General features: G+C 38.9%; 1 non-coding gene across 1 annotated transcript; it reads right to left on the bottom strand.

Moving 5' to 3' along the window:
- Window positions 1-4,123: 4,123 nt before the first annotated feature.
- LOC115835254 lies at window positions 4,124-4,228 on the bottom strand. The gene has a single exon (XR_004030246.1). It is a non-coding gene; the product is annotated as a U6 spliceosomal RNA (small nuclear RNA).
- Between the last annotated feature and the right edge of the window lie 8,281 nt (window positions 4,229-12,509).

Below are 12,509 nucleotides of genomic sequence, written 5' to 3'. Positions count from 1 at the left end.
TCCTGTCTCTCCCAGAGACTCATTACTTCCTTTCTATTTCCCCAGCATAAAGCAGAATAAAAGGCACACAGTAGGTGCTCAGCAATGCTTATGGGATGGATGCCATGGGCAGGAGGCAGTTAAATGTTATTTCATTTCAAGAGTATGAACACCATCAGAGCAGATGGAAACCGTTTGGGAAATTCAGCTCTTCCTCTCCAGCCTCATGCTCTCTAGCCTAAGCTCCACCTTCCCACTGTCTCTCTTGAGGCTGAAACAGCCTACATGGGCAGTGATGCCCACTTTAAAGTAGGTGTGGTGGCCTCTCTCCTAGAAACCAGCTCTCTTTTATGTTTCCCATCGTTGATTTCATTTCCAGTTTTGACCCCCTTAGAGCTAATGACAGCCATGTAGCTCATGAATTTTTGGAAGCTGCTCTCCCTCCAAGAGAGATGGAAAGTGGAATGCCCATGCATCATTCACTCGGCCAGCATTAGAGAACACTGGGCTGGGATGGAACACAGTGATGAATCAGACCCAAGCTCTGGCCACGAGGAGCCCAGATTCAAATGGGGATGGCAGATAAGTGAATGAATACTCAAAATACAATGTGGTTCAGGGTGAAAAAGAAGAACTTACAGGGCAAGGAGTAAGGAAGGGTGGGTGCACGTGGGAAGACCAACCAAAGAAAGGACACAGAACCAGGCTTGGAGTGTTCAAGAAAGGCTCCCTAGCAGAGGCAATGCCTAAGCTGCAGTCTTAAGCACATGATAACATAGGATCTTAGACCATTTTAGATCCAGACCCCTGAGTTATCTGGGGACAACCAGGACAATATCAAGAATGATGATAAGATGCTGTCATAAAAGACCCCCAAGAACTTGCAGTTTCTATAGGCAGGAGAGGCCCATGGCAGAAGATTCTTCAATGGCTACCTGGGTTTCTGCTGCCCCTGATGCTGGTGTAATTCAGGCCCCACAGCTCAGAGCTTCTGGATTCAAAGATCTCTAGTTATTGGTCATATTTCCTATTTTTAGCCACTTCAAAAGGCCAGACCACAGAGTCCTTGTCAGATGTAGCCCTATGTTTCAGAAACAAGATAGGCAGAAGAATCGATCTACTGGGGACCTTGGGCAAGCCACTTAACCTAGCCCCAGTGTCCTGATTTGTAGAAGAAGGATGCTAATAGTATTTCCCTTATGGGTTTTTAAGGATAAAATGAGATAAAGTATGTAAACCTCATCTTTCAAACTTCTTTTGCTAACCTTAATCACACCAAGCTTTCTCCTCCCTTCTCATATGTCTTCTCTTGGCTGGAAAGTCCTATCCCAATTTGTTTAGATAGCACCTACTCATGTTTCAGGTCTCCCCCTGAAATCACTCCTCGGGAGAGCTTCCCTGACACCTCAAACCCAAGTACCTTGCATCACAGAGGCTCATGGTACCCGGAAATTTTTTACATTGTACTCAATGAATTTGAACATTGAACAGGTCATTACATCTTTGCCAGCCCATTATAAGGACAGAGACTTATCTTATTCAATGTCGTATCTCCAACTAACCCACATTGGCTGGCACACAGCAGATGCTTGGTAAACATCTACCGAATGAATGCATAAAGCAAATAAATGAGAACTCAGTGTTTAATAGGTATTACCAATACTATATTCTCAGCCTACCACTTACTAGCTACACGACTTTGTTGCCTCATCTGTAAAATGGGAAGAATGAATACTCAAAATGACCCTGCAATATAGGTGTGGACTTAATGTAGATAAAATACTTCTCACAGGAGAGGCCCAACAAGTGATAGTGACTATTCTCATCTTAAGGGCAAAGCAGAATTAGAACCTCTGTTTCTGAACCACAGAGATCCTTTTCCCATGTTTCCAAAGGTCAGGAAAATATTGTGTGATCCTCACTCCCACATCACCTAGTGCCTTTAAAAAGACACCTAAACGGAACACTCTGGCCATGGCTATGCCAGGCATGCTGCCTTGACAACTGTGGATGTCCTGGCTTGGGGGCTGGGGCAGATGTGCACACTCCTGCTTCTGACTGGAACAGAAAGGCAAAGAGGGAATACTGCCAACGCCTTTGTGCAGATTCATCATTTTCAATGCTCATTCTTCACATATGTTTTCGATCTCACACAAAACATAGACTTCTGGTTTCCATTACCTTTGTTTCATTTTAGAATATAATGTTTTTTATAGCCTGGGGAAGGGAGGGAGAAAGTAAGCAAGCAACTGAGCGTGTGAGCTGATATGATTTTTATTTTTCCATCAGAAGAAAGAGGGAAAGAGAGAGCCAAGAAACCAGGGATGGCAGAACTGCCTGGGAGTTGATTACCCAAGCATTTAGAGTCAATCATTGATTCCCCAAGCATTTATTGAGCACCTACTCTGTGCATGCAGAGAGACAGGATAAACCAATGACTAACACATGGTCCCCGCAGTAAAGTAATCCGCAATAAGCAGATAAGCTGACTCATAGCACATAATACAAGACAGATTTTTCTTCTGGAAGGGAAGAGAAGAAAGCAGGGAAAAGATAAAGGTTAGGAAAAAAGAAATAAAAAAGTGAAGAAAGAATAAAAGGAGGGAAGAAGAGATGGGAGGAAGTGAAGAAAGTAAGAAGGGATATAAAAGAGAAGGGACGGAAAGAAGCTAACACGTATTCATCACTTCCTATGTGCCAGGCACTATGCTAAGAACCTTACATCTTGTATTTTATTTAGTCCTCATAACTTCCCTTTAAAGGAAGCCATTTACCATTTTACAGGTGAGAAAACAGAGGCTTAGGTAATACCCAAGGTCTCAGCTGGTAGCACAATCTGGAGGTGCACAGGCCACAGAGCTCCTTGCCTGGCCTCCTCACACAAAGGTGTTACCAGCCAGCTCTGCTCTGAAGAAAAAACCTTCCTTCTTACATGCATGAGGAGCCCAACACCTGGTTATTCCACTGGCTCCTCAAAAGCCTCCCAGAAACACAGCCAGTTAAAATGGATGGACCTTAGAGATCATCTGATCCAACCCACCTGAGGAGACACACATTCAGAAACAGGTGGAGATTTGCCTGAGGTCTTGTGGAGAATACAGGAGACCTGGGGCCCAGTCCTCCCCACTGGAGCCCATGGAGAAGTCAGCAATGCCAACAGCTAGGGCATTTAATTGCTTCCAGACCAGGGAAGACTGCAGTCCACCCTCCTCACTCCATCCCCCCATGGCTGAAGCATTCCCAGGTCTGCTGAGCAGGAAGGTTTGTTTTGGCAGAAAGCTGGGTGTTGTCCAGCTCGATAATCATTTGTGTTAACACGCCATTATGTGTGTCGTTAACAGACTTGGCAACTGGGACTTAGCTTTTTCTTCCCTTACATTTTCTTTTTATTTTCCAAAAATAGAAAAATAAAATGCAACTCCTACGTATGAATCAGAAAGACCAAGATTCCCAGCCACACAGGTGATTGCAGACTCTGCCTGGAAGAAGAGGCTTGACCAAAAGCATGTCATTGCCCAGCAAGTATCTCACGACTTTGTTCTTGAAGGAGGCTCCATCTGACATCATGGCTGGAGTTTGCTCCTCCTGACCAGGGCTTACACATCCAACCTTTCCTACCATGGCACCCAAGGGCTCTCTCTGCCAGCCTAGGCTCATGGAATGGAAAATGTCAGGGCTGTGGAGTCAAACAGACCTGAGATAAAAGACTGACTCCACCATGTTGTGGCTTTTGATAACTTGATGAAGAGATTTAACCTCTCTGTACCTCAGTTTCCTCATCTGGAAAACGGGGGTAACAATGAGATATTTTATCATTCTTCCTTTTATTTATGCCATGCTTGGCAATTCATCTATTAAAAAACAAGAAAGATACAGAGGGTTAAATGATAATATTGTACTCTTGATATTTAACAGGATTTGAATATAATGTACTCAGAATATAATGATAAATCAGACACAGGCCTTGCCTTCCAAAGGCTTACAGGCTCATAGGGGAGCTCAATATAAAGAAACTTAATTCCTTTATTATTCCACAAATACACTGTAAGCTGTTCTCCCCAAGTCCAAAGTTAACACGGTGGTTCAAGCCACCATGTTCTCTCACCTTGACGACTGCAATTACCTTCTTTTAAAATACATATATATATAAATGGAACACTTCACAAATTTGCATGTAATATTTGCACAAGGGCCATGGTAATCTTCTCTGTATCATTCCAGTTTTACTATATGTGCCCAAAGTGAGCACTGCAATTATCTTCTAACTGGTCTCCAAGTTCCCTCTCTTGCTCCTCCAGTCTGTTCTCAGCAGAGAAGCCAGCATGATCCTTTCAAAACACCAGTCTGATCATATAATGCCCCTGTTCAAAACCTCCCAATGGCTTCCCATTCAACTTAGGGGAAAAAGACTAAATTCCTTACCTTAGTCTAGAAGGTCTGATGATCTGGGACTTGTCTGTCTCACTGCCCTCCTCACTCATTCTGCTCCAGCCTCACCAGTCTGCTTGCTCTTCCTTGAGCACACCTAGAGAGTTCCCACTTCAGATTCTTTGTTGTCTCTCCTAAAATGATGCTTCCCCAGGTATCTGCACAGCTCCTTCCCTTACTTTATTCACGTCTCTGCTCAAATGCCACCTTATCAAAGAGGGACACTATCCAAAATAGCATCCCCATTGCTTACTATGCCCTTACATTGCTTTAGAGAAAGACTCATCACTTTCTAAATTATATTATCTACCTGTTTGCCTGTGTTCAGCCTCTCTCACCAGAAAATAAATGTCCAAAAACAGAGATTTTGGATCACTGCCTTGCATGTGCTATGTACTCAGTAAACATTTACTGGGTGACTGAATTAATGCAGAAATTAACACACACTATGTGCCATGTACTCAGTAAACATTTATTGGGTGACTGAATTAATGCAGAAATTAACACACACTATGTGCCAAGCTCTATACTAAGCACTGGTGAGACCAACTGGACAGAGTTCTTCCCTCCTAGTCAACGAGGGATTTGACAGAAGGAAGCTCAGTAGCAACCCCGAAGAGGTACCTTTTCCAGCTGCAGAAGTTCAGACCCAGGGAATCATTTCAAAAGGAAAATATTTTTAAACCATGTCTTGAAGAATGAGTCAGAGTAGCCAGGTAAAGATGGGAAAATTAGGGGGAAGGAGAGGGGATTCTAGATAGAGGAGACATGAGAAAAAGCATAAAGGAAAGAAAAATTTTGGTGTGTTTTGAAAACCACAAACATTTTTGTTTTGCTGGGGCTATGTGTATGTGAGGGTGTTGGGGGTTAGTGCAGAAAAACAAGAGATGAAGCCGGAGACACGAAAAGGAAGAGATCATGGAAGAACTTCTATGTCAGTTGGGGATATTAGATCTTATCTGCTATAGGAAGTCATTAAAGAAGAGTAACATGGTCAGTTTTACAAAGTTCATTCTGACCAATGGGCAGTGAATAGATTTGAGAGAGGTCTAGGTGTGAAGTATAGAGATAAGGTAGCTAATAATACAATAACAACAATAAAAATTAGAAGAAAAAAATACTTGCTATCTATAACTACAACCGTCTTCTAAAAAGGACAGATCCTATTAAATGGGAGAGGGACTTTTTTGTTCTGCTAGGAATTTCATTGACTTTGATTATACAGATTTGAGGGCAGAAGGTGTGGAGAGCTGTGTCCTCTGCACGATAGAAGAAAATAAATCCCAGAGAATCTCAGTGGGAAAAAAAGAGAAGCAACGGAAAGAGGAGAAGGAAAGAGGAGCCAGCAAAACAGTGTGATGCTACTCACTAATCAGGGTGAATTTCCAATGAGAACCATCCAGAAGCAAAGGAACTTTTAAAAACAGGTGTTTGTATTTATGATTTTAAGTTGTTTGCTAAATAATAGGAGCTCTACTTCATGATATGATGAAATCACTGGTATGAAATCCCTCCCACGATTGAAACAAAACAGAACAAACATAAAACTGAACAAAATGTGGAAGGCAACAGTTTTCTGGCATTGGACAACAAGCAACACATGACGTGATCACTGAAAGGAGATAAGCTTGCAAGGTGAGCCCCACAATTGCCCCAGCTCTCTGGCAATGGTTTCCCTCACTGCAGAGCAGAGAGCTAGAGTCTGAGCACAGTATAGTAGTTCTGAGGAGCTGATGAGGCAGAAGCCAGAGTTCAGAGCAGCTGACATGACTACAGCCTGTAGGGCACGGCACCAGAGAGGAGTGAACTGCACAGACAGGGGTCCCCAGAAGCCTGTATATGGGTGCCCTATGGAGTCCTTCACGGAGAACTAGGCTATGCCTTCTCAGGATGAGAGTACGCAGGCTTACCACAATGTAACTACAACAGGATAGATAACAGAACAGAGATGCTAGAAGTTAAACAGTTCTAGAAGGCAGAGGAGATAGAGTCCAGCCGGAGCAAAGACATCTTATTCACATTTCAGTGCTCCAACTGAGAAACCAAAATGGTGACAATTTAAGAATAAGAACTGCAAACTAGAGTAAGGCATACTTTTGATAAGCACTGTTCAATATAACTTTCTGCAATAATATTAATGTTATCTGTACTTTCCAAAATGATAACCACTAGCCAACAGGTGGCTGCTGAGCACTTGAAATATAACTAGTGCAACTAAGAAAATTATTTTAAACTATTTTATTTAATATAAATTTAAATTGCTACATGTGGCTGCCATATTGTGTAGCACAGCTTTAGATCTACCCTAACAAAGCCTAAAACCAGGCCTTCACAAAATTCACAAGGGACACAGACTTTGAGGTTGATCCCACTAAGTTAGAGGAGCATGGGAAAGACATGGGCTTTCCACAGAGCCTGCCTATCAAAGCATAAACATGAGCCTACAGAAATTTAAGGTGATGAGACACTAATTGAACCCCTTACTACCCACTAGAATAAAAGTTAACATTTCTTCAGAGGAAAATAACAGAATCAAAAATCTCTATAACATATTACCAATGTTCAGTATAATCAAAAATTACTAGATAGGCAAAGAATGGAAAAACATGACCTCTAGTCAAGAAACCAATCCCAAGATATCCTTGATGTTGGATATAGCGGATAATTACTTTAAAGTAAAAGTTATGAATATTTTTAAATAATTGTGGGAAGATGCTCTTAGTAAGTGAACCAATAGGAGATCTAAGCAGAGATACTAAAGCAAAAAAGAACTAGGACTGAAATACACGATAATGAAATCTTTTTAAATTGACAGGATCAATTGACTTAACACAAATTGCGGGGGTGGGCAAAAGTGTAATGAACTTGAAGATAAACCAATAGAAAGTAGCCAATCTAAAGAAAACGAAAGAAAAAGATTGGAGAAAAAATGAACAAAATCTCAGGATCTTCAAAACTATGCCAAATGGTCAAAATACATGTAATAGAAGACCCAGAAGGAGAAGAGAATAAAAATGGGAAAGAAAACATTGGAAAAAATAATAGCTGAAACATTTCCATATTTAGTAAAGACATACATTAATAGATTCAAAATACTCAGTGAACACCAAGTAAGATAAATACAAAGAAAAACACACATAGACATGTCAGGGTCTAACTATGAAAACAAGAACAAGTCTTGAAAACAGTCAGAACACAAAGATATGTTTATACAGATGCTTCTTGACTTATGACGAGGTTATGTCCCAATAAACCCATCATAAGCTGAAAATATTGTAATTTGAAAATACATTTAATACACCTAACCCACTGAATATCATAGCTTAGCCTAACCTACTTTAAACATGCTCAGAACACTTAACCTTAGCCTGCAGTTGTGCAAAATCATCCAACACAACAACTGTTTTATAATGAAATGTTGAATATCTCATATAATTTATTGAATACTATACTGCAAGTGAAAACAAGATGGTTCTATGGATACTTAGAGTACAGTTTCTACCAAATACATTGCTCTCATATTATTATAAAGTAAAAAGGGCCGGGTGCGGTGGCTCACGCCTGTAATCCCAGCACTTTGGGAGGCTGAGGCGGGCAGATCACGAGGTCAGGAGATCGAAACCATCCTGGCTAACACGGTGAAACCCTGTCTCTACTAAAAATACAAAACATTAGCCGGGCATGGTGGTGGGCGCCTGTAGTCTCAGCTACTCAGGAGGCTGAGGTAGGAGAATGGCGTGAACCCAGGAGGCAGAGCTTGCAGTTAGCCGAGATTGCCCCACCACACTCCAGTCTGGGCGACAGAGCAAGACTCCATCTCAAAAAATAAATAAATAAATAAAAAATAAAGTCAAAAGATCATAAGTCAAACCATCATAAGTCAGGGACTGTCTGCACAGAAAACAATGAAACCTTACCAGCCAGAAAGGATTGGGGTTCTATCTTTAGCCTCCTTAAACAGAATAACTCTCAACCAAGAATTTTGTATCCAGAAAAACTAAGTTTCATAAATGAAGGAGAAATAAAGTCATTTTCAGACAAACAAATGCTGAGAGACTTTGTCACCACCAGACCAGCCCTACAAGAGATGCTAAAAGGAGTTCTAAATCTTAAAACAAATGCTTCACATGCACCAGAAGAGAACCTCTTGAAAGCATAAAATTCACAGGTCCTATAAAACAATAACACAATGAAGAAAACAAAGTATCTAGGTAACAATCAACAGGATGACTAGAACATTACCTCACATCTGAATATTAACTTTGATCATAAATGGCCCAAATGTTCCACTTAAAAGATCCAGATTGGCAGAATGGATTAAAAAATTACAAATCAAGTATCTACTGTCTTCAAGAGACTTGTCTAACATATAATGATTCATATAAATTCAAAGTCAAGGGATAGAAAAAGATATTCCATGTAAATGGAAACCAAAAGGGAATAGGAGTGGGTATTCTTATATCAGATAAAATGGACTTTAAAGCAACAACAGTTAAAAAAAAAAAGACAAAGAAGATCATTATATAATGATAAAAGGATCAATCCAACAAGAATATATTACAATCCTTGAATTATATGTACCTAACTCTGGAGCTCCTAGATTAATTAAAAAAAAAATTACTACTAGACCTAAGAAGTGAGACAGACAGCAGCACAATAATAGTGAGGGACAACAACGCTCCATCGAAACTACAAGACAGATTATCAAGACATAAAGTCAACACAAAAACAATGGACTTAAACTACACTCTAGAACAAATGGACCTAACAGGTATTTACAGAACATTCTACCCAAGAACTGCAGGATATACATTTTTCTCATCAGCAGATGGAACGTTCACCAGGATAGACTATGTAATAGGCCACAAAACAAGTCCCAATAAATTTCTAAACATTGAAATCATATCAAGTATCTTCTCAGACCACGGTGTAATAAAACTAAAAATCAACTCCAAAAGGAACCCTCAAAACTATACAAATACATGGAAATTAAACAATCCGCTCCTGGATGATTTTTAGGTTAACAATGAAATCAAGATGGAAATTTAAAAATTCTTTGAAATAAATGGTAATAGTGACACAAGTTATCAAAATATCTGAGATACAGCAAAAGCAGTGCTAAGAGGAAAGTTTATAGCATTAAATGTCTACAGCAAAAAGTCTGAAAGGTCACAAAGTGACAACCTAATGTCACACCTCAAGGAACTAGAGAAACAAGAACAACCGAAACCCAAAGCTAGCAGAAGAAAAGAAATAATAAATGGGAGCTAAATGATGAGGACACATGGACACATAGAGGGGAACAACATACATGGTGCCTTAAAGAGGGTGAAGGGTGAGAGGAGGGAGAGGGTCAGGAAAAATAACTAATGGGTACTAGGTTTAATATGTAGGTGATGAAATAATCTGTATAATAAACCCCTAAGACACAAATTTACCTATGTAACAAACCTGCACTTGTACCCCTGAACTTAAAATAAAAGTTAAAAATAATGAAATAACAAAGATCAGAGTAGAACTACATGAAATTGAGACCAAAAATATTTAAAAGATCAATGAAACAAAAAGTTGATTCTTTGAAAAAATAATTGAAAATGGATAGATTAGCTAGATTAACCAAGAAAAGAAGAGAGAAGATTCAAATCAGTTCAGTTAGAAATGAAAATGGAGACACTACAACCAACATCACAGAAATACAAAAGATCGTTCAAGACTACTATGAATACCCCTATGCACACAAACTAAAAAATCTAGAGAAAGTGGATAAATTCCTAGATACATACAAATGTCCTACATTAAATCAGGAAGAAATAGAAATCCTGAACAGATCAGTAACAATCGGTGAGACTGAATCAATAATACGAAAAAAAAATGCTAACAAAACAAAAAGCCCAGGGCCGAATGGATTCACAGCTGAATTGTACTAGACAAAGAATGAGTACCAATCTTACCAAAATTATTCCAAAAAATTAAGAGAGAGGAAATTCTCTCTACCTCATTCTATGATGCCAGTATCACCCTGATATCTAAACCAGGAAAGGACATTAAAAAGAAAACTACAGACCAATATCCCTAATGAACATAGATGCAAAAATCCTCAACAAAATACTAACTAACTGAATCCAACAGCATATCAAAAAGATAATACACCATGATTAAGTGGGTTTCATTCCAGAGATGCAAGGTGGTTTAACATACATATACAAATCAACAAATGTGATTCATCACATAAATAGAATTAAAAACAAAAACCATATGACCATCTCAATAGATGCAGAGAAAGCATTCAATAAAATCCAGCATCCACTCATGATAAAAACCTTCAACAAACTAGGCATAGAAGGAACATACTTCAAAATAATAAAAGCCGCATATTACAAACCCACAGTCAACATCACACTGAATGCGGAAAAGATGAAAGCATTTCCTGAGAACTGGAACAAGACAAGGATGCCCACTTCTATTCAGCATAGTACTGGAAGTCCCAGCCAGAGCAATTAGCCAAGAGAAAAAAGTAAAGGTTATCCAACGTGGAAAAGAAGAGCCAAACTATTGCTGCTCACCAATGATATGATGCCCTTTCATATACCTAGAAAACTCTAAACACTCCTCCAAAAGACTTCTAGATTTGAAAAACAAATTCAGTAAGTTTCAGGTTACAAAATCAATGTACACATTAGTAGCACTGCTATATACCAACAACAACCAAATTGAGAATCAAATCAAGAACTCAATCCCTTGTACACTAGTTGCAAAAAATACTTACAAATATACTTAACCAAGGAGGTGAAAGATCTCTATAAGAAAAAAAAAACTACAAAACACGGCTGAATGCAATCATAGATGACACTAACAAATGGAAACACATCCTATGCTCATGGATTAGAAGAATCAATATCATGAAAATGACTGTCCTGCCAAAAGCAATGCCTACAGATTCAATGCAATTCTTATCAAAATACCAACATCAGTTTTCACAGAAATAGGAAAAACAATCCTCAAATTCATATGGAACCAAAAAAGGGCCCCAATAGCCAAAGCAATCCTAAGCAAAGAGCACAAGTCTGGAAGCATCACATTACCTAACTTCAAATTATACTACAAGGCTATAGAGTTACCAAAACAGCATGGTCCTGCTATAAACGTAGACACATAGACCAATGAAACTGAATGGAGAACCCAGAAATAAAGCCAAATACAATCAATTGATCTTTGACACAGCACACAAAAACAAACTGAGGAAAGGACACCCTATTTAATAAATGGTGCTGGGAAAACTGGACAGCTACATGTAGAAGAATGAAACTGGATCCCTATCTCTCACCTTACATAAAAACAATTCAAGATGGATTGAAGACTTAAATCTAAGACCTGAAACCATAAAAATTCTGGAAGATAACCTAGGAAAAACTATTCTGGACACTGGCCTAGGGAAAGAATTCATGACTAAGACCCCAAAAGCAAATTAACAAAATCAAAAATAAATAAATGGGACCTAATTAAGCAAAAAAAACTTCCGTACAGCAAAAGAAATAATCATCAGAATAAATAGACAACCCACAGAATTGGGAGGAAATATTTTCAAACTATTCATTCCACAAAGGACTAATATTCAGAATCTACAAGGAACTCAAACAAATCAGAAAAAAAAAATCCCACCAAAAGTGGGCAAATAACATGAATAAACATTTCTCAAAAGAAGATATACAAATGGAAAATAAACAAATTAAAAAATGCTCAACATCACTAATCATGAGGGAAATGCAAATTAAAACCACAATGAGGTAGGACCTTATCCTTGCAAGAATGGTCATTATTAAAAAGTCAAAAAAATATATGTTGGCATGAATGTGGTAAAAAGAGAATGCTTATACTGGTGGTGGGAATGTAAATTAGTACAACCACTAAGGAAAACAGTATAGAGATTCCTAAAAGAACTAAAAGTAGATCTACCATTCAATCTAGCAATCTCACTACTGGGTATCTACCCAAAGGAAAATAAGTCATTATATCAAAAAGATACTTGCATGCATAGGTTTATTGCAGCACAATTCAGAATTTCAAAGATATAGAACCAATCTAAGTGCCCATCAACCAATGAA

Source organism: Nomascus leucogenys, chromosome 5, assembly GCF_006542625.1.
Source record: "Nomascus leucogenys isolate Asia chromosome 5, Asia_NLE_v1, whole genome shotgun sequence".
NCBI lineage: Eukaryota > Metazoa > Chordata > Mammalia > Primates > Hylobatidae > Nomascus > Nomascus leucogenys.
Note: the sequence above shows the minus strand (reverse complement) of the source record. Positions and strands in the feature narration are given on the sequence as shown.